At 43.2% G+C, this 21,950-nt stretch overlaps 1 long non-coding RNA gene across 1 annotated transcript in view; it reads right to left on the bottom strand.

Moving 5' to 3' along the window:
- Positions 1-6,136: 6,136 nt before the first annotated feature.
- LOC143843627 (uncharacterized) overlaps positions 6,137-21,950 on the bottom strand; it is a 48,612-nt gene continuing 32,798 nt past the window's right edge. The window contains exons 2-3 of the long non-coding RNA XR_013233620.1: positions 16,577-16,820; positions 6,137-8,278 (exon numbers count right to left, since the gene is read on the bottom strand). This is a non-coding gene — a long non-coding RNA (uncharacterized LOC143843627). The remainder of the gene's footprint in view (positions 8,279-16,576; positions 16,821-21,950) is intronic.

Below are 21,950 nucleotides of genomic sequence, written 5' to 3'. Positions count from 1 at the left end.
CTATGAAGTACTCAATAGAAGAGAAAGAAGATGTTGAGAACTTTAATCCATGCATGCCTGGCTTGTGAAAATCAAAGTATCCTTGATAAGACAATTAAGTTGCAAAATTTGGATTTAAAGTAGCTTAAAGCCCATTGGAATCATCGTGACAGCTAAATCCTAAACACTAGATAGTCAAAAAACTTTCATTTGGATTTAGGCCTAAGGTGCGAACTGAAACATTTAACTGGCTTGTGGTTTGGGTTGCAAAGTAGTTTAAGTGCAATTATGCCAGGTGGAATGTTTTGTGAATCACCACTCTGTATTTGTTGAAACCGTTGAGTGACTCAGTGGAAGAAACTGTCTCAGAGCCTTTTCATAAATGTATAGTTAGTACAATAAATTGCATAATAAATAAATGTAATAAATAAATAATTGCATCATAAATAGTACAATGCGGTAAAGTAAATTCTTGCAATACTCCCTGCCCATTAGTGTTTCTCTAAAAGGCTTTTATGATATTTTAGTTATACACACAACAATATTGCCTGGGACTGTGACTGGAGTGCCAGCATGGACCCTGGAACTCACCACCTGCCCCTGAATCCAGCAGCCAGCAGCGAGTTAGGTCTCAGAAGGCTGGCAGGGCAAGTAAGACCACAGCTGTTAGTGAACCAGATCTCAAGAAGATGACTCAGCAAGCAAGACGCACAGACCAGCTTTAGGGAGGTATTGTGAATAGGGGGAAAGAGGAGATAGACAAAGAAGACAGCAACTGGGAAGGCAGGGCAGGAGAAGAAGAGGAAGTATTGGCAGGGGGTACTTTATAAAGGAGGCTCTGTAGTCCAAGGCAGGGTGGAGAGTGGTATGAGAATCATAACTACAACAAACGCTGTACTTGGGAGGCAGGGGCTTCTCTCCGTTTGCAGGAGAGTCTATTCTGAGGCTTGAAGGAGCATCCCAGTGAGAGTCATGGGATGGCAGAAGGTGATGTTCAACCGAACGTGTCCTTGTGTTGTGCTAAATATTTTCTTGCTGAGATTCCCCCCCCCCCACCACCATATGTGGAATGTGACAGTGAGGGCATCATGGCTGTTTATAGGATAATATCCGTTGCATCAATCATGAGGGGATCTGCCCTATTTTAATTTTCATTTAAATAAATATTACTTGATTTCTGTGGAGACTGATTACCTTCACTCCCCTTAGTGATACTCAATCGAAGATGTACTCATGTACCCTTTTTAGCAACAGTAAAAGTTGGACCATAAGGAAGGCCGAGCGTCAAAGAATTGAGGCTTTTGAACTCTGGTGCTGGAGAAGACTCTTGTGAGTCCCTTGGACTGCAAGGCGAACAAACCGGTCAGTCCTAGAGGAGATCAGCCCTGACTGCTCTTTAGAAGGCCAGATCCTGAAGATGAAACTCAAATACTTTGGCCACCTCATGAGAAGGAAGGACTCCCTGGAGAAGAGCCTAATGCTGGGAGCGATTGAGGGCAAAAGAAGAAGGGGATGACAGAGAATGAGGTGGATGGATGGAGTCACTGAAGCAGTCGGTGCAAACTTAAATGGACTCCGGGGAATGGTAGAGGACAGGAAGGCCTGGAGGATCATTGTCCATGGGGTTGCGATGGGTCGGACACGACTTCGCACATAACAACAACAAAAGGGGGGGGCACCCAACTTGAGGAGACAACAATGTATATCCTCTTATCCATCCTTCCTGTTTAAACAAAATGTAGGTATCTTCTGGCTGTGCATTTTCCTCTCCAGTGCTATTTTCATCACTCCTCCTTTTAAAAAGGCAAATGCCACCCCCCCCATAACCCCATCTCCGTCCATTGCATGCAAATAGGCTTTCACACTAGTCGTGTTGGATTAAAACTAGTGTTAGATTAAGGAAAACATGATTTTTCTCATGTGTGGAGAAGCGTTATTATTTGTTAGAAATGAATTCATGGAAGCCAAGTATAAACTTAAGCCTGACTCCCATGGACTGGTTCCAAAATGGAAGAGTTGAGCTGGTGAATGAGAAATGAGAATGGGATTGGCAAATAACATCAGACTGCTTCAGTGTGTGCCAAGTTAATATTTTGATACAATGTTGCAAACTGTCCTTGAGTTGAGCTCCTGGGCTACTAAAGCTGTCAGACAGCTACTGTGTTTTTGGCAGTGAATGGTGGTCTCAAAAGATGGTGGCTCTCAGAATTCCAATCCTCCTGTTATTATTGCCATCTTCTGCGTCGCCCAAAGTCACCAGAAGCAAGTGACTGATTTGACAGCTTCAGGAAGACTAGCCCACAACACATTTGGATTTAAATAATGACGATATGCACAAACAATGGGCTGGTACAGGAAACTGTTTATGTTCTGTCCTTGTTTCATTTAATATTCTGTTTATAATGCTCATTTCCAGATGGGGAACTGGGGATGAAATTAATTATATGTCCAAGGCCACAAAACGAGCCTAAATCAAGATGACCACTCCAAATAATTCAACATGCACTGGACCACATTTTTTTTGTAATTTCTAAACAACCAGTGAAGACGTCTGTGATGAGAGTGTGTTGCTGCCACCAATATGGTGAGCCTCCTCCTGGACCATGATGCTGTCTGGTATATTGTCTACTTACATTCCCTTTCAAGGTCTCTGTGGTAGAAAAGTCATACAAAACCTACAAATCTTGCTTGGTTCTAGAGAGCTGAGCTTGCAAACTCTTGCTTCTGTTTTGCCATGTCAATTACATATCATGTCATTAAATTGAATAATTTGAAAGTAAAGGATTATCCATATTGGATCTGAAGAATGTCTATCAATGTGTATAATTATTGCTTAGGCAATTACCTCAGGCTTAATGTCATGAGTCAAGAAGAATTTTCCGCATGGACTGTCTGTAAAGATTTTAAGTGTTTTCCCCTTCTATCTTTTAGAGAGCCAGTTTGGAGAGAGCCAGTTTGGTGTAGTTGTTAGGAGCACTGACTTCTAATCTGACATGCCAGGTTCGATTCTGTACTGCCCCACATGCAGCCAGCTGGGTGACCTTGGGCTTGCCATAGCACTGATAAAACTATTCTGACCGAGCAGTGATATCAGGGCTCTCTCAGCCTCACCCACCCCACAAGGTGTCTGTTGTGGGGAGAGGAAAGGGAAGGTGACTGTAAGCCGCTTTGAGCCTCCTTGAGGTAGAGAAAAGCAGCATATAAGAACCAACTCTTCTTCTTCTTCCATTCACCACACTATAGCTACTAAATCTAAGTTCATATGAATCTGCTACGTATAAATTCCTGAGATTCTTCCTGTTTATTTTTATTATTTTCCTAATGTTCTCGAGATTATTTGTGTAAATACTCTACAAGAACAGGAATCAAATTTACTAAAACACCGTGTAATAGTTACATGTTGATGATCAAAATATGCCTTTTTCAGGTGTTCAAGTCACATTGAACTTCATTGAGAGCAACAGGATTATGATGGCTTGTCCTGTCTCAGATAGACATTAACAAGGAGGCCTCTGCATATAAAAGAGTTAATGTATCGGTTCTTAGGATGAGGAAATACAACGATCCTGGCCTCATCCTCTATCCTAGGAACAAAGCAACAAAAACCTTGGATTTTAGGTGGCACAGAGATGTTCCCCCTGGGGATGTGCAATTTGATTTGGCCAAAAAGTACACAAATTGGCTAAATCTCATCCAAATGCCATTCCCCAATAAATTTAAATGGCTGGTTCATGATTTGGCATGGTTTGTTGATTTGGACAAGCATTTGTTTAAACTTTTAAGGGAAAAATAATAGGGAAAAGGTTCCCCATATTATCTTTTTCAAGTGGGGGAGGGGGTTTGAGGTGGATGCACCAAACTTGCAGCATGGCTGCAGGAGCCTTTCATCAAAAGAACTCCTAAGCTGCAAAAAGATTGGACCATGAGGGCCAATTTTAGGGTCACCCTCTTTGGGTGCCCTCATCTGACCTCCATTATTTCCCATGATGAGAATTTATGAACAGACCAGATAATCTATTTTTCTCTCATCATAGGAAATAATGGGAGTCAGATGGGGGCACCCTCTTTGGGTGCCCCTAGAATTGGACCCTCTGATCCAATCTTCTTGCAACTTGGGTGTTTCTGCTGATTTTAGCATTTGCAAAGTGATCTTTAGAATTTATAATCTAGACACCATGGTGTATATCAGTAGTTTAATATCTACTGAAATTGTATCATGTTATTTATTGGAGTCAGGTAGCTCAGTATGCCTTGATTAGGTGGAGGCACACTACATTACTGTAGAGGTATATAGGTGTTCTTCTTAATGAAAGGAATGCCTTTCTTAACCTGGGAGTCTCTTTTCCTGTGCCCTTTCTCTCTCTCTCTCTCTCTCTCTCTGGAAGGGAAGGGAGCATGTGAAGGGTGGGCGCTACTCAAACAAGAGCAATTACATGCTCAATCCATGACTATCCCAGAAAGACGAAAACACTGCAGGAGCTCTAAGAAGCCTATTTGGATGAACAGAGAACTTCAAGAGGAACTAAGAAAGAAAAGGAAATGGAGGGAAGGACAGAGTTCTAAAGAAGAGTACCTACAAGTTACTAGGCACTGTAGATAAATCATCAGAAAGGCCAAAGCTGAGAGTGAGCTAAGATTGGCCAGGGAAGCCCACGGTAACAAGAAAAGATTTTTCAGTTATGTGAGGAGCAAACATAAAGTAAAGGAGGCAATAGGCCCACTGTTGGGTGCGGATGGACAAACTAACGGAGGATGCAGAAAAAGCAGAAAGGCTCAGCGCCTATTTTACATCTGTTTTTTCCTACAGGCCAAAGGGATTAGGCACAGCTAGAGATGGCAGTAGCCAAGAGATAGTGTCTGGGTGGCAGGTTGACATGAACAGAGAGGTTGTCGAGAGGCATTTAGCTGCACTGGATGAGTTCAAATCCCATGGGCCGGATGAAATGCACCCAAGAGTGCTCAAAGAACTTTCCGGAGAACTTGCAGAACCCTTGTCCATCATCTTCGGGACCTCTTTAAGGACTGGAGATGTCCCAGAGGACTGGAAGAGAGCAAACGTTATTCTGATCTTCAAAAAAGGGAGGAAGGATGACCCGGGAAACTATAGACCAGTGAGTCTGACCTCTGTTGTGGGGAAGATAATGGAGCAGATATTAAAGGGAGCGATGTGCAAATATCTGGAGGACAATTTGGTGATCCAAGGAAGTCAGCATGGATTTGTCTCCAACAGGTCCTGTCAGACCAACCTGGTTTCCTTTTTTGATCAAGTAACAGGTTTGCTGGATCGTGGAAATTCGGTTGATGTCGTTTACTTGGAGTTTAGTAAAGCTTTTGATAAGGTTCCCCATGATGTTCTCATGGATAAATTGAAGGACTGCAATCTGGATTTTCAGATAGTTAGGTGGATAGGGAATTGGTTAGAGAACCGCACTCAAAGAGTTGTTGGCAATTGTGTTTCATCAGACTGGAGGGACTTGAGTAGTGGGGTACCTCAGGGCTCAGTGCTCGGCCCAGTACTTTTTAACATATTTATTAATGATCTAGATGAGGGAAAGTAATGGGTTTAAACTACAACGATATAGGCTAGATATCAGGAAAAAGTTTTTCACAGTCAGAGTAGTTTAGCAGTGGAATAGGCTGCCTAAGGAGGTGGTGAGCTCCCCCTCACTGGCAGTCTTCCAGCAAAGGTTGGATACACACTTTTCTTGGATGCTTTAGGATGCTTTGGGCTAATCCTGCATTGAGCTAATCCTGCGTTGGACTAGATGGCCTGTATGGCCCCTTCTAACTCTATGATTCTATGATTCTCTCTCTCTCTCTCTCCTTGTGACTTCAATGAACAAGATGCATCTACAGGTCTCAAGAAACATGCAATCCTACCTGCACACACATCCTGCCAGAGTAACTGGCCATTTGTGATTGGCTTTTTGCAACTGGCCATTTGTGAATCTATCTCAATACCAGTTTTATCTTCTTGCAGGATACTACTTTGGAGTTTATTTACTGAACTCAATACCATGCTTCTATGACTGCAACCTGGCTATATTTACAAATAGATATCCTCAGTAATATGTTTCTCAGTGTCTTATTGTTCTTTATTTTTGATGAATTACAGCAGTGTGAATTTGAGTGGGATATATGTGTCCTTTGCAGTCAGTTAGAATGCCATAAATTTATTTATTTTACATATGACCGGATAAAGAAATCTGCTGCTGGATTGAGATAAAATTTACAAACTGGTGTTGATTGCAATCCATAAATCATTTAAGCCACTATACTTGTTCTTTAAGTAATACAACCTAACTGACTTCAATAAATAAATCTGCTTAAGCAATTTGTGGCTTACTTTTTTTAGTTCTCAGACTATGTACTTCCATTGTAATTGCCAATAGAGATGATAACCTGCCAACTGATTTCTGGTCTCCCATCCATCTTGAGCCACTCTGGAATATGAGGACCACAAACAGCATTCCATTTTGAGTTGGATAAGAAGGCCCACCAACATTTGGAAAACACATTATGGAAAATCCATTGCACTGAGTGAATTATTTGCTGTCCTCATTGGTGGACAGTGAAGACCCATGGGTGCTCTGAAGTTTTGTTTTTCTTGGCAGCCACATTCTAAAACAGCCAGAACAAAAGTAACTCTGTTGCATTGAATCCCATTCCTGATTCAGCAATGGAAAATAAACAGGATGTAAAACCTCCGTGATTGTTAATCCATTTGGAGGTGAGTTGTTGTGCAGAGTAGAGTCTATTTCACCTCCCTCTGTAAAAAAAAACAACAACACACACACACACAAAGGAACTGTGGAATCTTGCAGTGTGATGCTTTGTAGAATTACTCTTGTCAATGGGATTAGAATGGAGAAACTCTACAGTCTGCTGTTTTGTTCCCGCTGCAATAGCATTCAAACGTGGATACTTCATGTCCTTATAGCTATTCATGTGGGAGGGACTATTTGGCTACGTTGGAAGGAGAAGTGAAGAGCATGGGGATGGGGATAGGCACGTGTGGATGTTGGTCCTGTCCAGCTAGCTGCTGCTACCATAGTATGGATGCAGCCAAGAGTGTGTTTGGAATAATATCAGGGGGTAACCATTTATAGACAAATTATTATTTAAACAAAGAGTGTGAAAACACCTTTAAAAGCTAAAAATTTCCAGACATGAAGCTTTTCCAGGGGCTATTCATTTGCACAATCCACTGGTTCCCATCTCCCATCAGTGTAACCCCACTGCGGACTAAAGTAAGACATTTTAAATGCTCCTAGAAATGTGGCTGTGTGCATTGGCATTCTTTACTGTTGAACAGCTGGAAAAATCACCCACTGCTAAAGCCAGCTTAAAAGAGAGAATTGGATATTTCAGTTGCCTTTAAATGTTTTCCTCCGCATCCCCCACCTTATTGTTAAATCATAAAATAGATCTGGGTAGCCCAAAGAAATTTCCATTTTCATTATGTTGAAGTAATGCTAGCAATCTGCTTTTACTAAGTCACCGCGGAAAAGTGCTAAATGAAAATTATACTTAAGGGAATCCTTTCCTTTGCCAATACTAGTTGACGACATCTTAGTAAAAGGAAGAGTCCAAGAAAGGAATGCTTGGCTGGGGACTTGAAATGCTAACCATCTTTTAGATGTGATTCACACAGAATGTGTAGGAAGCATCAATGAAGAGTTTGCTGAATTTCTTAGCACACTATTTCTGCCCCTAATCCAGCAATGGGGATTACAGCCTTCTGCTTTTATAGCCAATATAGATGGAGCAACTCCTAACAACTTTGTGCATCCAAGCAGTAAAAAAGAAAGAAAAGAAAACTCCATGCTATGGATAATCAGGAAAGGGAATTAAAGTAAGATGACCATATAGAAAGAACACCTTTATATAAATCTATGTTTTTTTCATATTTGGAATACTGTGTTCAGTTCTGCTTTCTCACGAGGGTAGGAAAAGCCATATGCTCCATGGAAGGAGCAGTGAACAAGAAAGAGGAATGTAGGGACAGACTCAAGATGCTGTATTTCCATGTATCTCTCACTGCTGGCACCACTCCTCTCCAGCCCCTACACTTTGTCACATTAGTCCACAAGTTAGACTACAGGAAATCAGGCTCTTTCTTTCTTTCTTTCTTTCTTTCTTTCTTTCTTTCTTCTTTCTTTCTTTCTTTCTTTCTTTCTTTCTTTCTTTCTTTCTTTCTTTCTTTCTTTCTTTCTTTCTTTCTTGGCTGGCTGGCTGGCTGGCTGGCTGGCTGGCTGGCTGGCTGGCTGGCTGGCTGGCTTTCAGTTTTCCAGTCCTCCTGAGGTAGCACACAAAATAAAACACACAACAGATACATAAACAGTTATTAATTCACATCCAGAATTTAAAACCCAGCCAGATCATAAGATACTGCTGTCTCCTTCCTACAATAGCTGAGCTGACCTCCAGGATATGCCTGGAGACCTCCCAGAATTACAGCTGGTCTCCAGATGACAAAAATAAGTTCCCCTGGAGAAAATGCCTGGAGTGTGGACTCTATGGCATCAGACCCTGCTGAGATTTCCTCCCTCACCCTCAGACTTCCTCAGGCTGCACCCTAAAAGCTCCAGGAATGTCTCGACTTGGAGGTGGCAAACCTAGGTACCATAAAACAACAACTGTTAAAGGACTACCAAGGGTAAAATGCAAGAGCTTATTACTGCCATTTTGAAAGTAACATCAATCCCCACCCCCTCCAGGGTTTCGTTTCAGGGAGAGCTTTCATACAGAGGCTCTGCCTACAGCCACTGCATCATTTCTTTATCTTGGTGCAAAGGAGGCTCTGCTTTACCCTGACTCAAAGGTGAAAGATCCACAAATTAAGAGAAACAGCATAATGTAGAAATGTCACTCTCCAGAAAAGTGGGGGCATGGAGTGTGTTCAGCTTGAGGAATGCCCCTGTGTGGAATCCGACTTGGTGGCATCCTCTCAAGATACACGTTGTAGATATGGAAAACCAAGGAGTTGAAGCATCTTCCTCCATGAGGAAAAGCTAAAACAAGCAGCGCTTTAGAGTGTAGACAGATATCAATCAAAGGTATGATAGACATTTGTAATAATTATGCTTGATGTGGATACAGAGAAAAAAATATTTCTCTTCCATCACTCTAGAACTTGGCCAATGATACCATTTGGCAGGCTATTCAGGTCAGATAAAAGGAAGTACTTCTTTATACAAGGCACAATTAATTTATGAAATCCACAGCTGCAAAATGTGGTGATGACTGCTGTCTTGAAAGGTTTTTGAAGTGGCTTAGAGAAATTCAGGGATTGAAAGTCTATCAAGGCTTTTAAGTGATGCAGCTGAAATTTAAGTGGTTGTGGTCCAGAATATAAATTTGCGGGCTAATGAAACTGCTGTACACTGAGTCAATGCATTAGTCTAGCAAGGTCACTATTATTTCCCATGCCTGGCAATAGCTTCCAAGTCAAGATCTTCCATAACACATCAGACACTACTGGCAGTGCTGAAAATTGATCCTGGGACCAAAGTTCCCTGTTATTTCCCCCTATTGAATAGAGCAGCTTACATCCTGAGCAGAATATAACTGCTGTACTCTTAAAATGGGGAATGGGCAGTGCAAGACCCTGTGCGGGTTCAGGCTGCTGCTGAGCAGGGCTTCCTGTGTCAATGAACAGCCTCTCATGCCCACAGCTTAGAGGGAACACAGCCTGGGATCTTCAGCATGCAAAGCAAATGCTTTGCCATTAGCCATATTAATTAGCAGTGCCTTGAAGAGTTCTCCCCTAGCTATATTCACGAGAAAAACCATGGCCTTAAGTTTCACCACCCACTTTTGTCTTAGCATAGATGGTTTTATATTGGTAACAGTATTATGAGAGATGTAAAGCTTCAGAGCCCAAAGTTTCCATTATGACTAGACTATCATGTCCCAGGTACCAGGCTGATAGGGGATGTCATTTTCCCAAGGCGTTTGAGTCTCTACGCCTTTTTCAAACAGCTACGATGATTCTTTGATGGCCTTGTATAATCCAAATCGATCATTTTGGGTAAGTGATCTCCTTATGTTGCCCAGCCAGGAAATGTAATTCTGTTGCAGTAATGATAAAGGGTGAGCAGCCACATTCATCTCAAAACTACATGCACATTTTTGGTGGTGGTAAATAGCTTATTTTTATAGTCTGTCATTAGCGTTGCAGAATGCTTAAAATCTACTGAAGGCTCAGATTTAAAACTAGATAGGTCATTCTTTTGTTATAAATACATGTTTTCAGTTTGGGATTCTAAACCTTTATGTTAAGTTCTGCTTTTGGAACACAACCACCATATTCTTCTTTTATTAATGTTTATGGTTCCATTGGGAATATTTTAAAACACCTATAAAAATCTATTTTAGAAACTCCCCAATTTTGTTATCTGTTTAAGTAAATTCATACTCTGGGAATTTGTAATATGCTATAGACTTGAATTAGCTGGATAGGGCAATTACTGTGCATAATTCCAGCTTTACAAAAACCCTGGCTCCAAACACAACGGACACCATGGTTCTTTAGAGAAAGGATTATGCCAAGACTCTCTAAAAGGCTTTTTTTGTTCATTGACTCGCTCAGGCTACTGAAGGCCTCCTTTAGAGCTCCCCAAACACAGTGTAAATTGCAGGGCACTAACTTCTTGTCAAATGTGGTGCTGTGTTTTTTAAACTAATTCAATCAATCTATGCTGTGATTCTTCGTTTTGGATGAATACCCTGTTCAAAAATGTAATTACTATTTACAGTGGATGGAATGGCCTCATTGCATGGAGGAAAAAGAAAAAAAGAAAGAAATGGTGTGGTTTGCAGCAAAGAAAATGTGGGTTATCAGGGTCAACTTGCCTAGACCAGACTTCATATTTTCCCCCTTTAGCACAGAGCGTGGGGCGCAATTCACTGCGTTCATTGGTCCTTATTTGGGAATGCATGTTCAGATCAGGCTGTGTATTCATTTCCCAGCCAGCTTGCTCTTATATATAATCTTCTTTGTTCGCACAATTCTAGTACCTGAAAGGTATTCCAGGACTTTCAAAATGATGATACTGATTTTGAACCCAGGATCATGGAATGGGATAGGAGCACAAGGTGGTGCAGGGGGAGGTCACACATCAGTTAATTCTGCATTGGCCTCATCTAGCTGCAGGAGAAGCTAGAAATGCTGAGTGAACTCCTAGGCCCTCAGAGCCCAAGCAACCAAAACTGAAGAAGGCTGGGGACAGGAATTAGTGACCTGTCACAGGCACCTAAGAGCCAGACTAGGCATGATTGCTTTCTTGAGGAGGACACCATTTTAAAGTAGTTAAAAATGCCAGACATTTGCTGAGCTAAGACTCCATAGCTCAGCAGCCTGATGAGCACTTGTTTCCCCCCTTCATCCCTATTCAAGTGCCAAAATAGCTGCAGGAGTGTGTGTGTGTGTGTGGGGGGGGAGATCACTGGGGCACAGTGCAGGGAGCAAGACACTTCAGTCCACTATGCTGTGGGCCCAAATGGGTTCTCACAACATTTTAAAATTACTTTATTATACAGTGAAGGCCTTGTGGCGACCATAAGGACTCCTTCACATCTAGTATGGCTCTTAGATTAAGGTGACCAGATTTTAACATTGGTAAAGTGGGACACCATTGATCGGGGGGGGGGGTTCTTGATTAAAAATTTGGTCTATATGGAGCAACAAAAAGTTTCATAGAACACATAGAATGCAAAAATAGTAGTGTATTATATATATATATTTTTAATGTCATGATAATTACAATTTGCCAGGTACCCCCAGATGTCCCTCCAAAAGTGGGACAATCTGGTCACCTTACCTTAGATGCCAGTGAAAGATCACTCCCTCTTGTCCAAATTCCTGTCCCCCTGTCTTATTTAGTCCACTGATGTAGATTTTTTTCCTGGGTCTCAAAAGGAAGGTCTGTCTTTCTTCAGCTATTGTGTGGGTGACTGGTCCAAAATACTGATATTTATCTTAAATGTAATCCTCCCAAGAGCCCTCCAAACTCCTGGTCACTTCTCCCATCCAAATTATGAGGAGTAAATAAAAGGACTTCGTAGTAGGCTATTGGCGTCACTCAGGCTGCCAATAAATTGAAGCAGGCAGGAGGAGGAATGCCAGAGGCTCTGACACTTTTCCAGTTTTATAGTACTCAGCAGCATTTTAAACATATTGCAACAACTATCAATGGACAAGATTCTAATCTGAAATGTTGCACACAGTGCAAGCAAACCCAGATTATTATCCTGCAGCATGATTCACTTGAGAGATCAGCTTCCTTATGAGAGTGTGGTGTGCCTCGTGCCTGGGGCCAATAATTTTTAACACCTACCCACTATTTGGGCATGGGTGAGTTCAAGGCAAGATCCCTGCTAAGCTAGCCTGGGATGAAATTGATGACCAGCATTTTCTTCAGAAAGTGACATTGGGTTGAAATAACATAATACATGTGTCAGACCACAGACTCTGACAGTTATAGGGGTTGAAACTCCTGGGCCAGCCTGCAGGGCACTACTGCTTGATGCAGGTAAGCGGTGATTGGCCACTCATCTGCATCTTGCATGTGAGTGGTAAGACACAGTTATAGCTCAACAGATGAATAGGCTGCCCAAGGAGGTGGTGAGCTCCCCTTCACTGGCAGTCTTTAAGCAGCAACTGGATGCTTTAGGCTGATCCTGCATTGAGCAGGCGGTTGGACTAGATGGCCTATATAGCCCTTCCAACTCTATGATTCTATGATTCTGTGGTCTGGGAGATCCAGGTTGAATGCCCACTCATGCCATGGAAGCTTGTTGGGTGACCTTGGGCCTGTCACATTACTCTCAGGTTAGCCCTGACCTCTCATGCTAGCCCTAAGACAGTCTGATCTTGTCCGATCTCAGAATCTAATTAGGGCCAATGCAGAGGCAGGCAATGGCAAACCACCTCCAAATGTCTATTGTCTTGATAATGTCTTGAAAACCCTACAAGGTTGTCAAAGTCAGCTGTGAATTGATGGCCACACACACACACACATACAAAAATCCATCATACTACTTTTGTTCTGAACAGGCACTTTGGAGGGCTTCAGTTCTGCATTTTGAAGCACAAGAGCTGACCATTCCAAGCATTTTTAATGGATTTTTAAGAATGAAGAGTCTGGTTTTGTACCAAGTTAAACTAACACCAGCCAAAGCATCACAAAATAGTGATTGCACATTTCAACAGATGAGATTTTAAGAAACATACTACCCCAAAGCGGAATACTTCCATTGTTTCCAAAGGATTTAAGTCAAACCATATAATCTCTGAAGAGGGGGGATTTTTCAAACCCACCAGAACCATTGCAGAGTACCCAGTAGTACCAGTGAAATCACAGGTGCCGAGCAAAACCCACTATCATTGTGGCAATTCCACCAGAGCAGGACTGATGCCAAGCACAGATCACACACCAAGCAAGAGAGGAAAGGCTGGAAGCTCAGAAAAACCAGTGCAGTGTACAATACCCAGCCAACCCAATGCCATTGTGGCAATGCCAGATGATGTCAAGCACAGAATCATAGTCAAAGCAAAGGGAGGGTAGAAGCACAGCAGAATTAATGTAATATAATGTATTGTTGTTGTTGTTGTTAGGTGCGAAGTCGTGTCTGACCCATTGTGGAACCTATCCAAGCCTTCCTGTCCTCTACCATTCCCTGGAGTCCATTTAAGTTTGCACCGACTGCTTCAATGACTCCATCCAGTCACCTCGTTCTCTGTCGTCCCCTTCCTCTTTTGCCCTCAATCGCTCCCAGCATTAGGCTCTTCTCCAGGGAGTCCTTCCTTCTCATGAGGTGGCCAAAGTATTTGAGTTTCATCTTCAGGATCTGGCCTTCTAAAGAGCAGTCAGGGCTGATCTCCTGTAGGACTGACCGGTTTGTTCGCCTTGCAGTCCAAGGGACTGGCAAGAGTCTTCTCCAGCACCAGAGTTCAAAAGCCTCAATTCTTTGACGCTTGGCCTTCCTTATGGTCCAACTTTCACAGCCATACATTGCAACTGGTAAGACTAAATGCACTTTAGTTGGCAGGGTGATGTCTCTGCTTTTTAGGATGCTGTCTAGATTTTCCAAAACTTTTCTCTACAGGAGCAAGCGTCTTGTAATTTCTTTTCTGCAGTCCCCATCTGCAGTGATCTTGGAGCCCAGGAAAATAAAATCTGTCACTACCTCCATCTCTTTCCCATCTATTTGCCAGGAATTGAAAGGGCTGGATGCCATGATCTTTGTTTTCTTGATGTTGAGTTTCAAGCCAACTTTTGCACTCTCCTCCTTCACCCACATCAAGAGGCTTTTTAGTTCCTCTTTGCTTTCTGCCATTAGAGTGGTATCATCTGCATATCTGAGATTGTTGATATTTCTCCCTGCAATCTTGATCCCAATTTGTGACTCATCTAACCCCGCCTTTCTCATGAAATGCAATGTATAGTGCCCAGTAAATCCAATGCTTTATGTTCATAATATTCACAGAGGTTTGCTACTATACTACTCCTAAATACATTCCAAAGACTAAGAATTGTAAATGGGGTGGGTGGGTGGAGAAACGAGGTGAAGGGAGACAGAAATGAATGAGAAAAGTGTAGAACGGAGGGAAAGAAATTAAGAGAGGAAAAGAGTTTTTAAAAATCATGTTAAAGGTAAAGGTAAAGGTATCCCCTGTGCAAGCACCGGGTCATGTCTGACCCTTGGGGTGACGCCCTCTAGCGTTTTCTTGGCAGACTCAATACAGGGTGGTTTGCCAGTGCCTTCCCCAGTCATTACCATTTAACCCCCAGCAAGCTGGGTACTCATTTTACCGACCTCGGAAGGATGGAAGGCTGAGTCAACCTTGAGCCGGCTGCTGGGATTGAACTCCCAGCCTCATGGGCAGAGCTTTCAGACAACATTTCTGCTGCCTTACCACTCTGCGCCACAAGAGGCTCTTTAAAATCATGTTGCAGCCCCTTAACTACTGCTTTGGAACATCGGGATGAGCTGGGTGAAAGGAAAGGAATAGGGAAAAAAGTAGACTATTGGAGAATATTACCTGCATGCTGGCAATTCCTGTAGCAGTTCTCAGTGTGCAGGCTGCATGATTGTTAAGCAAGTTTCCTTCAGTCTTGGAGCAAGGGAAATTTAGCCAATCCTAGAGTGAGTTTTTTTTTTTTGCTATACCCTGGAATCTGTATGGCTTTTTGCCCTTTGCAACTTCCCTTAGATCCTGGAGTAGAACTAATTCTGAGACCGTGCCAGCTTTTTTTTGTGAGAGCTCGTGGTGATAAGTGTTATTATTATGAGAGTCTATCTCATCTTTAACCGCTCCTGGCGGAGCGGATAAAATAATTTGTTAAGGGCACCAAAGGTGGGCCCTGTCCGTGATGAGGAAGGGTGCCCATAGGCCCTCCGATTGTCAGTCCGGCAGCAAGGGACCAATTGCAAGCCGCTGGACTGACATGCACCTCCTGGTCCGCCCCCCTTCCTCCTCGCCCGCGGATGCCCGCCCACCGGTAGGTGGCTGCCTTGCACTGACGCCGCGGCCTCGCCTCCTCATCGCGCCGCTGCCGCCTCGCAGCAATGCTCTACACGGCCCCAGGTTGCCTGTGCCATGGGGGGGGGCACGAGCCACGCTGCCGAACGCCCGCTTCACCTCCACCACAGCAGGTCGCTGCCTCGGCGCGTGCCCGCGCCCGCTCCCTCTCCTCCTCGCCGCCACCCCATCGCCACAATGCTTGACACGGGCCCAGGTCGGCTGCGCCGCGGGGGGGGCAACGAGCCACGCCGCGCAATACCTGCATTGGCCCTGCCGACTCCCTTGGACTTCTGAAGATCCTATATTTATTTATTTATTGTAATATCCCCAACTGGGTTAGCCCTATGTACTAATTCTGATTTCTTCACTGTGTTCTCCTTGTTCATTGCTAATTCCACCAGCCCTGCCAGATTTGTGCCTTCCCGGAATTTGCAACTTCAACTTTCTGATGCTACTTCATTAGTACATTTAGGGAAAGGACCAGTGGTAGAAATAGCTGCCCAGTGGCAGGACGGGCTGGCATTGGGAAGAGCTGCTATAAGCCATCCCTGAAGCTGATGCAGTTTTGACCTTGGTTTGTAATTCCACATAATTTTCTAAACTGGGGGGGGGGGGCAATTTGTCTCTGAACCCATCGCTGCCGGTAATGTGTGCTTACAAAATTACTTCTTATTCCTTTTCTAACTGAAATTTTGCTATATTGAATAAATGTGTTATGACCCTTGTGTCCTGCAAGTTTGATCAGTCCTGCAAGGAAGAAACGACACATGTCTTTGTCATCTGTTGTAACTTGAGATGGGTTGATCATGGACAATGATTGTATAGGCTGCCTATTGCAGTGTAGAAGTTTTAAGATTTTGAGGGGCTTGGCATGCTCAAGCCCCATTTGCTTTTATTGGAATAGAATAAATGAATGTCTAATTCATTTGACAGCCTTGACATTCTGAACCCACATAGGCTATAAAAGGATCCTGTGTTCAAATTATGAATCATATCAGGCATTGGAAAGAATATGAAAAGGGAAGGGAAGGAAGGGGTGGGGGTAACAACAACAGGCAGACTTACCTCCAAAGTTGTATGGACCTCAAAGTGCAAGTGATCCTCTTCCTTATTTTCTTGCTTTTGTTGACAGATCATCCCTCTGTAAATTCATGCTGTGTGTGCCTGTGTAAAGCTGGTAGAAGGTGCATTCTTTCCAATTGTATGACAGGTTGTCAAGTTCGGAGTAGGTAGAGCAGGAAACCTTGCTAATGGATTGAGGTCGTGGTGGTGAAAAGGACCGTCCAGTCACAGCTGACTTATGATGACCCTGGAGAGTTTCAAGGCAAAAAAATGTTCAGAGGTGATTTGCTAATGCTGGCTTCCATGTCATGCCTCAGAAATTCCTTGGTGGTCTCCCATCCAAATACTAGCCAGGGCTGACCCTGCTTAGCTTGTGAGATCTGGTGAGATCAAGCTTCCTTGGATGATACATGTCAGGGCCATAAATTATACCTCCCTTTACTAATTTATGGAAATGGGACTGCCATTTGTAGGGAAATTGTTGCTTCAAGCAGTAAGAATGTCTCAAGCCAGCCCCACTGCCCTGTTGACTTTGATCAGCTGAAACCAAACTCTGATTAAACTGGACCGCAGATGAGTCTGATAAAATTGGCACAAGGAAAGTTAGTCAAGCATATCAAGAGCCCAGGCTTCTCCTTCGCTCTTGAAGTAGGCTCAGCACAATTTAAATACACCCTTCGCTGCTGAATACTGCAAAGAATCTCTGATGTGATCTGATCAGAGCAGAATAAAGGGTTGTCTTCCTCAATGACTTCTGTTCTTTTAAGTTATTCATAGCTCAGCTTTCCAATAATGCTTTACACATTTCCCCAAGGCAAGGAGGCTCTTTGAGGTGCTGGCATGTAATGCAGACCTTTGTGGTTTTGCTACCTTTGGGGATAGTTCCATGTTACTGAGGAAAGTTACGTGCAGAAACCAAAGGCAGGAAGCAAACAAGAGTGGCCTAAAGGAATGGGAGTTTAGTCTTACTTCATGGAGATCAAAAGGCTTCTCAGGAATCATATGTTTTTACCAGAATTCAGATGGAAGGGGGCAGGTTCAAACATATGCAGAAGGATGTTTAAAACTGCCATGGAACTGCCACACCCACAAACAGCCCAGAATATAGTAGGACTAACCTGCTGGATATTTATGGCTAACTTCAGTCTTGAGCCTTTGAGAGAGAGAGAGAGAGAGAGATATATTGCAATTCCACCCCCCCCCCCCCCAATCTGGCACAGGAACAGAGAGGACAGTAATGCAAGCAGTCCTTGTGAGATCCAAAGTGAGGATGGAACATTGGCACAAACGTGTTCCCACAGTGGTAACTGTAAAGTACTAAGAGTTCAGGGGCAGAAAAAAACATTTATATGGAGAGGAAGAAGGCTAGCTTAATCCCTCCCCATCCTCTGTAATCCCCCCTCCCAGGTGCTGTTTCCTCATTCAAGCTTACTTCTGGGTTTGGAGCCCAGTTTGAGAACAAAAAATTAAAACTACCTGGGAGGGGGAATTTTCAAAGAAATTTAAAGGAATAGCTGTTATCCTGGGAAAGGGGGTGGGTGAGCAGGCCTGTTCTCCTCAGGCCTGTTCTCTTCTCTGCATTTACCTTACAAGGAAATCTACCACCCCTGTCTCCCTAACAGAATACAGCTCTATCGTGAGAAAGTGTATTCTGTTACGTTGCTACCGGTAACTGCTAACTGTTTTTACTAGGATGCATGTAATTTATGTGCATGCATTTTGGTTTATTTGCAAACGTAGATTTGAGATGACTCCTGCACATAATGGCTGAATGCAAAGCTGTCAGCAGGATCCATGTGTGTGTGTGTTAGGGCCCCTTATGGATATGGTATCTCTCAACCCATCACAAACCTATGGGGTGGGGCAAAGAAACAGGTTTTGAGCAGAATTCAACTTCCTCAGCACCTTGCCTTTCATTTAAAAATTGAGTCTGTGGGCCTCCTTTCAAGTACCCTTGCAAGTAACAGGAATAAGAATCTCTTGCTCAGATCTCAGAAACCATAGAGATGGCCAAACATAATTTCTGCTTCAGAAGAAAACCTAAAGCATTCTGCCATAAACTGTTGCCCTACCCCATCTTGCAAAGCCAGAACAAATGAGGCAAGAGTAAAAAATGGCAGAACTATACAAATTAGAGAATTTAAGATTGGAAAAGCCATTTTTTTCTTAGTACAGTTTATGTGATTCAGAGACAGGATGTTATCTTCTGTTGACTGCAAGATGCAGCAATATATTTTAGACAAAGTTTGCAGTTTACCAACAGGAAGTTCTTATCACACCTACTCACAGGAAGTTCTTACAATACAGCCTGGCAACCCTAACAGCAGCGTTTCTGCAGTCCTCATGGTATGGGCAAGTTTCTCTGACTGAACGGCCTGATTCAGCAGCAGAAGCTTAATGTGTTAAATCTAGTCAGTTTCTTTGCTTAGATTCACCCTCTTCACCTCTTTAGTACCATCCCTGTCTGACGTGGCTTTTGTCAATATTGGTCCCAAGATCCCCCAGCATAGGTTACCCTCCTCCTTTCCCCCAATGAAAAAGTTCAGGGGATCCAACTGCTGGATAAAGTCCATTACCAACCTACTACCTTCTAGCATAGATGCTATTGTACTCTTGAGTCAGCTGATCCCAGCAGCTCTTACTGGATCTTTTTAGGGAATGTGCTTCTTCAGATGGGCATTTTGAGAAGAGTGCTGTGGTACAAAGGAAATTGTCCCAGCAGTTTGGCAGTTCAGATAGTCCAGTGAGCAAAGCTGCAGAGTTACTGGTTCAGAGTTTTGATTTTCAGTGGCACTTGACACTGGGCTTTGTATTCCTATAGAAGAGGATGGCAGCAATAATTTTGTAAAATTAATATGCCTAATTAGAGTTCCCAGTGCCTCCTGATATTCTGTCCACAAGGTCCCCTAAACCCCAGCACCAAAATCTGTGGAATCATAAGCATCTGGGAAGGGGAAGATATGGAAAGGTCACCTTCCACATGCACCTGGAATTTGCAGTTCCAAAAATCCAGCCAGCTGTGTTTTCTTTTTTCTTGTTCTACAATATATAACTTCTTTTAAGAGAGACAGAAGACACAAACCAGTCTCCAGTTCCTGCAGTATGCTAAAAACAAAAACGTAAAAACGAACTTGTACTAACGAGGACTGCCATACACTTGTGTTGCTAAGTTTTAATTAAGTTAATGAGAACCAAGATGTTGAATGCTCTTTTCTCCAGGACTAATCACCACCCAAAAGAATGAAAATGTTGCCATCATTAGAATCAAAGGAGCCATCTGGGAAGCACATCCTCCTGTTTGTGTCTATTGCCTCTTTGCTGCTCAGAATCCGTTCCCTGTGTGTCAACAGAGAACTTCTCCAGCTGATGAGCAATTCTGAAAAGCATGACTCACGAGGAAGTGCAGAGAGATCGTCCTTTGCAATCATTTGACTCTGGCTGAAAATAGTCCATCGCTGTGCCTGCCAGGAGCCAGCAGAAATCTTGCCTACACAAAGCAGTGCATTTAACCGTGGGGGGCAGCCCAAAGGCAGTCATCCTGAGGAAATGCTCATACTGATTATTTGATCAATTCACGCTCCTTTCTGAAGAGTGCTCAGCGCATGTCTTCCAGATAATTGAACTTTAATTTATTTAAATGTAATGGAAAACCATATGAAGAGGAACGGAAAGCTAATTTAAAATGGTGCTAAAAGCAATCAATATGTTAACAGATTCCTTCATCTTTTCACACTCTGGTTGTTGAAAAAAGATGTTTGAAATGTAAGCATTCCTTCTAGTATTTCAATAACACAGAGCTTTGGGTATCTTGTATTTAATCCTCAAGAGTCCAAATGAGCCTGTGTTGTAAAGAATGAAAATATCCTTTGAAAACACAAATCATCTTATTCAAAGAGGGGAAAGCTGACAACTGAGCCATCTTTCATCTGACAACATACATTTCTGTAGTCTTTGGGGAAAGCAAGTGTAAATGCTTGTGGATTTATAATAGTGGCTTTTTCTTGGTCAGAAAATTAAGCTGTACAGGATTTAAAAAATCAGATTGATATCTCTCTTTTGACCAGAATCCCCTAAGTGGTTTAGTACATTCATAAGTACAACAATTCTGTGGGGGAAAAACAAATCCCTAACAATTTAAAAATAGAGAACATAAAAGAAACAAACTTGTGTGGAAAAATCAGGGCAAGGTTGAGAAGAGGAGTCAAGGCATTGGAATGATGCTGCTATAGCACTGCAGTGCTATATTGATTTAGTGCTATACAGCTCAACTTAGAATGTTAAAAAAAACCCTCTGAGGAAGATTGTGTGGTGAACATAGGTAGGAGACTATTTGAAATTACCATAGGGCTTCAGAGACAGTTCATTAACAGAAGGAAATTAGCTGTATGAAACCCCCATCCCTGTACCACTTTACTCAAAATTGGCCCAACAATGAATAACATCCAGTTTAGAGTGATGATGTAAATATCTATGTAGTTACTATTTCAATCATTCACACAAACAGATGTATCAGGTGGACCCCATGCTGTATTTTCTATGGATGGATGGATTTCCCACTTGTCCTCCCACCCTTGGCAGCCACAATGGACCCTCAGAATACTGATTTTTGGGGACAGGAGGCTTCTCAGGAGCAGCACTTTGGTCCTTTATGTAAGGCGTCAGCTTCCCCGTGCTGGCACGGGGGGGGGGTAGGGGAGGTAGGGGAGGTGGGAAGGGGCCATGCCCCCTCAACTCTGGCTGAAAATAGTCCATCGCTCCACGCAACTCGCAGGGGTGTGCAGTGTCCCTTAAGGGACACCGTAGGGTCGGGGCTGGGCGGGCCGAGTAGCCCGGCGCTGGTGATTACTCACAAGGCCGGCCTGCTGCAGCCCCGGCTCACCCAGGAAGCTGTGGAAGATCCCACGGTTGCTTACCATGGGCCTTCCATAACCCTGGGCCAGGAGGCTCCTGCACTGGCAGTGGCAGCGACCTTTATTGGTGATTTTAACTGAAGCACTCCTGCTACCAGCGTGGGCCTTCTGGCCCGTGCATAAGAGGCCTTTGTGGAGCACTTGAGGATATGGCAGAAGGGGGAAGAAAGTCATGCTCCATGGGTGGAAATACTTCACTTCATAGAAAAGGCTCCATGGGATCCACACAACACACCACACCATCATGTCTGGCTATAAATGCAAACTGGACAGACATAAGTGTAAGTCAGTTAGACAGAGGTCACAGTGGACCTTTAAGCAGCATTATCCTCTTCTAAGTCCACTGGAGTCAATGGGTTTATGGATAACAGTCAGCAGACCAAAGTTTTTTCTGGTTCAGGCATTACACTCACTATGGGAAATTACTAGACTGTCACAAGGGCTGTAACATTACTCCCAAGTGATCA

Source organism: Paroedura picta, chromosome 8 (genome assembly GCF_049243985.1).
Source record: "Paroedura picta isolate Pp20150507F chromosome 8, Ppicta_v3.0, whole genome shotgun sequence".
NCBI lineage: Eukaryota > Metazoa > Chordata > Lepidosauria > Squamata > Gekkonidae > Paroedura > Paroedura picta.
Note: the sequence above shows the minus strand (reverse complement) of the source record. Positions and strands in the feature narration are given on the sequence as shown.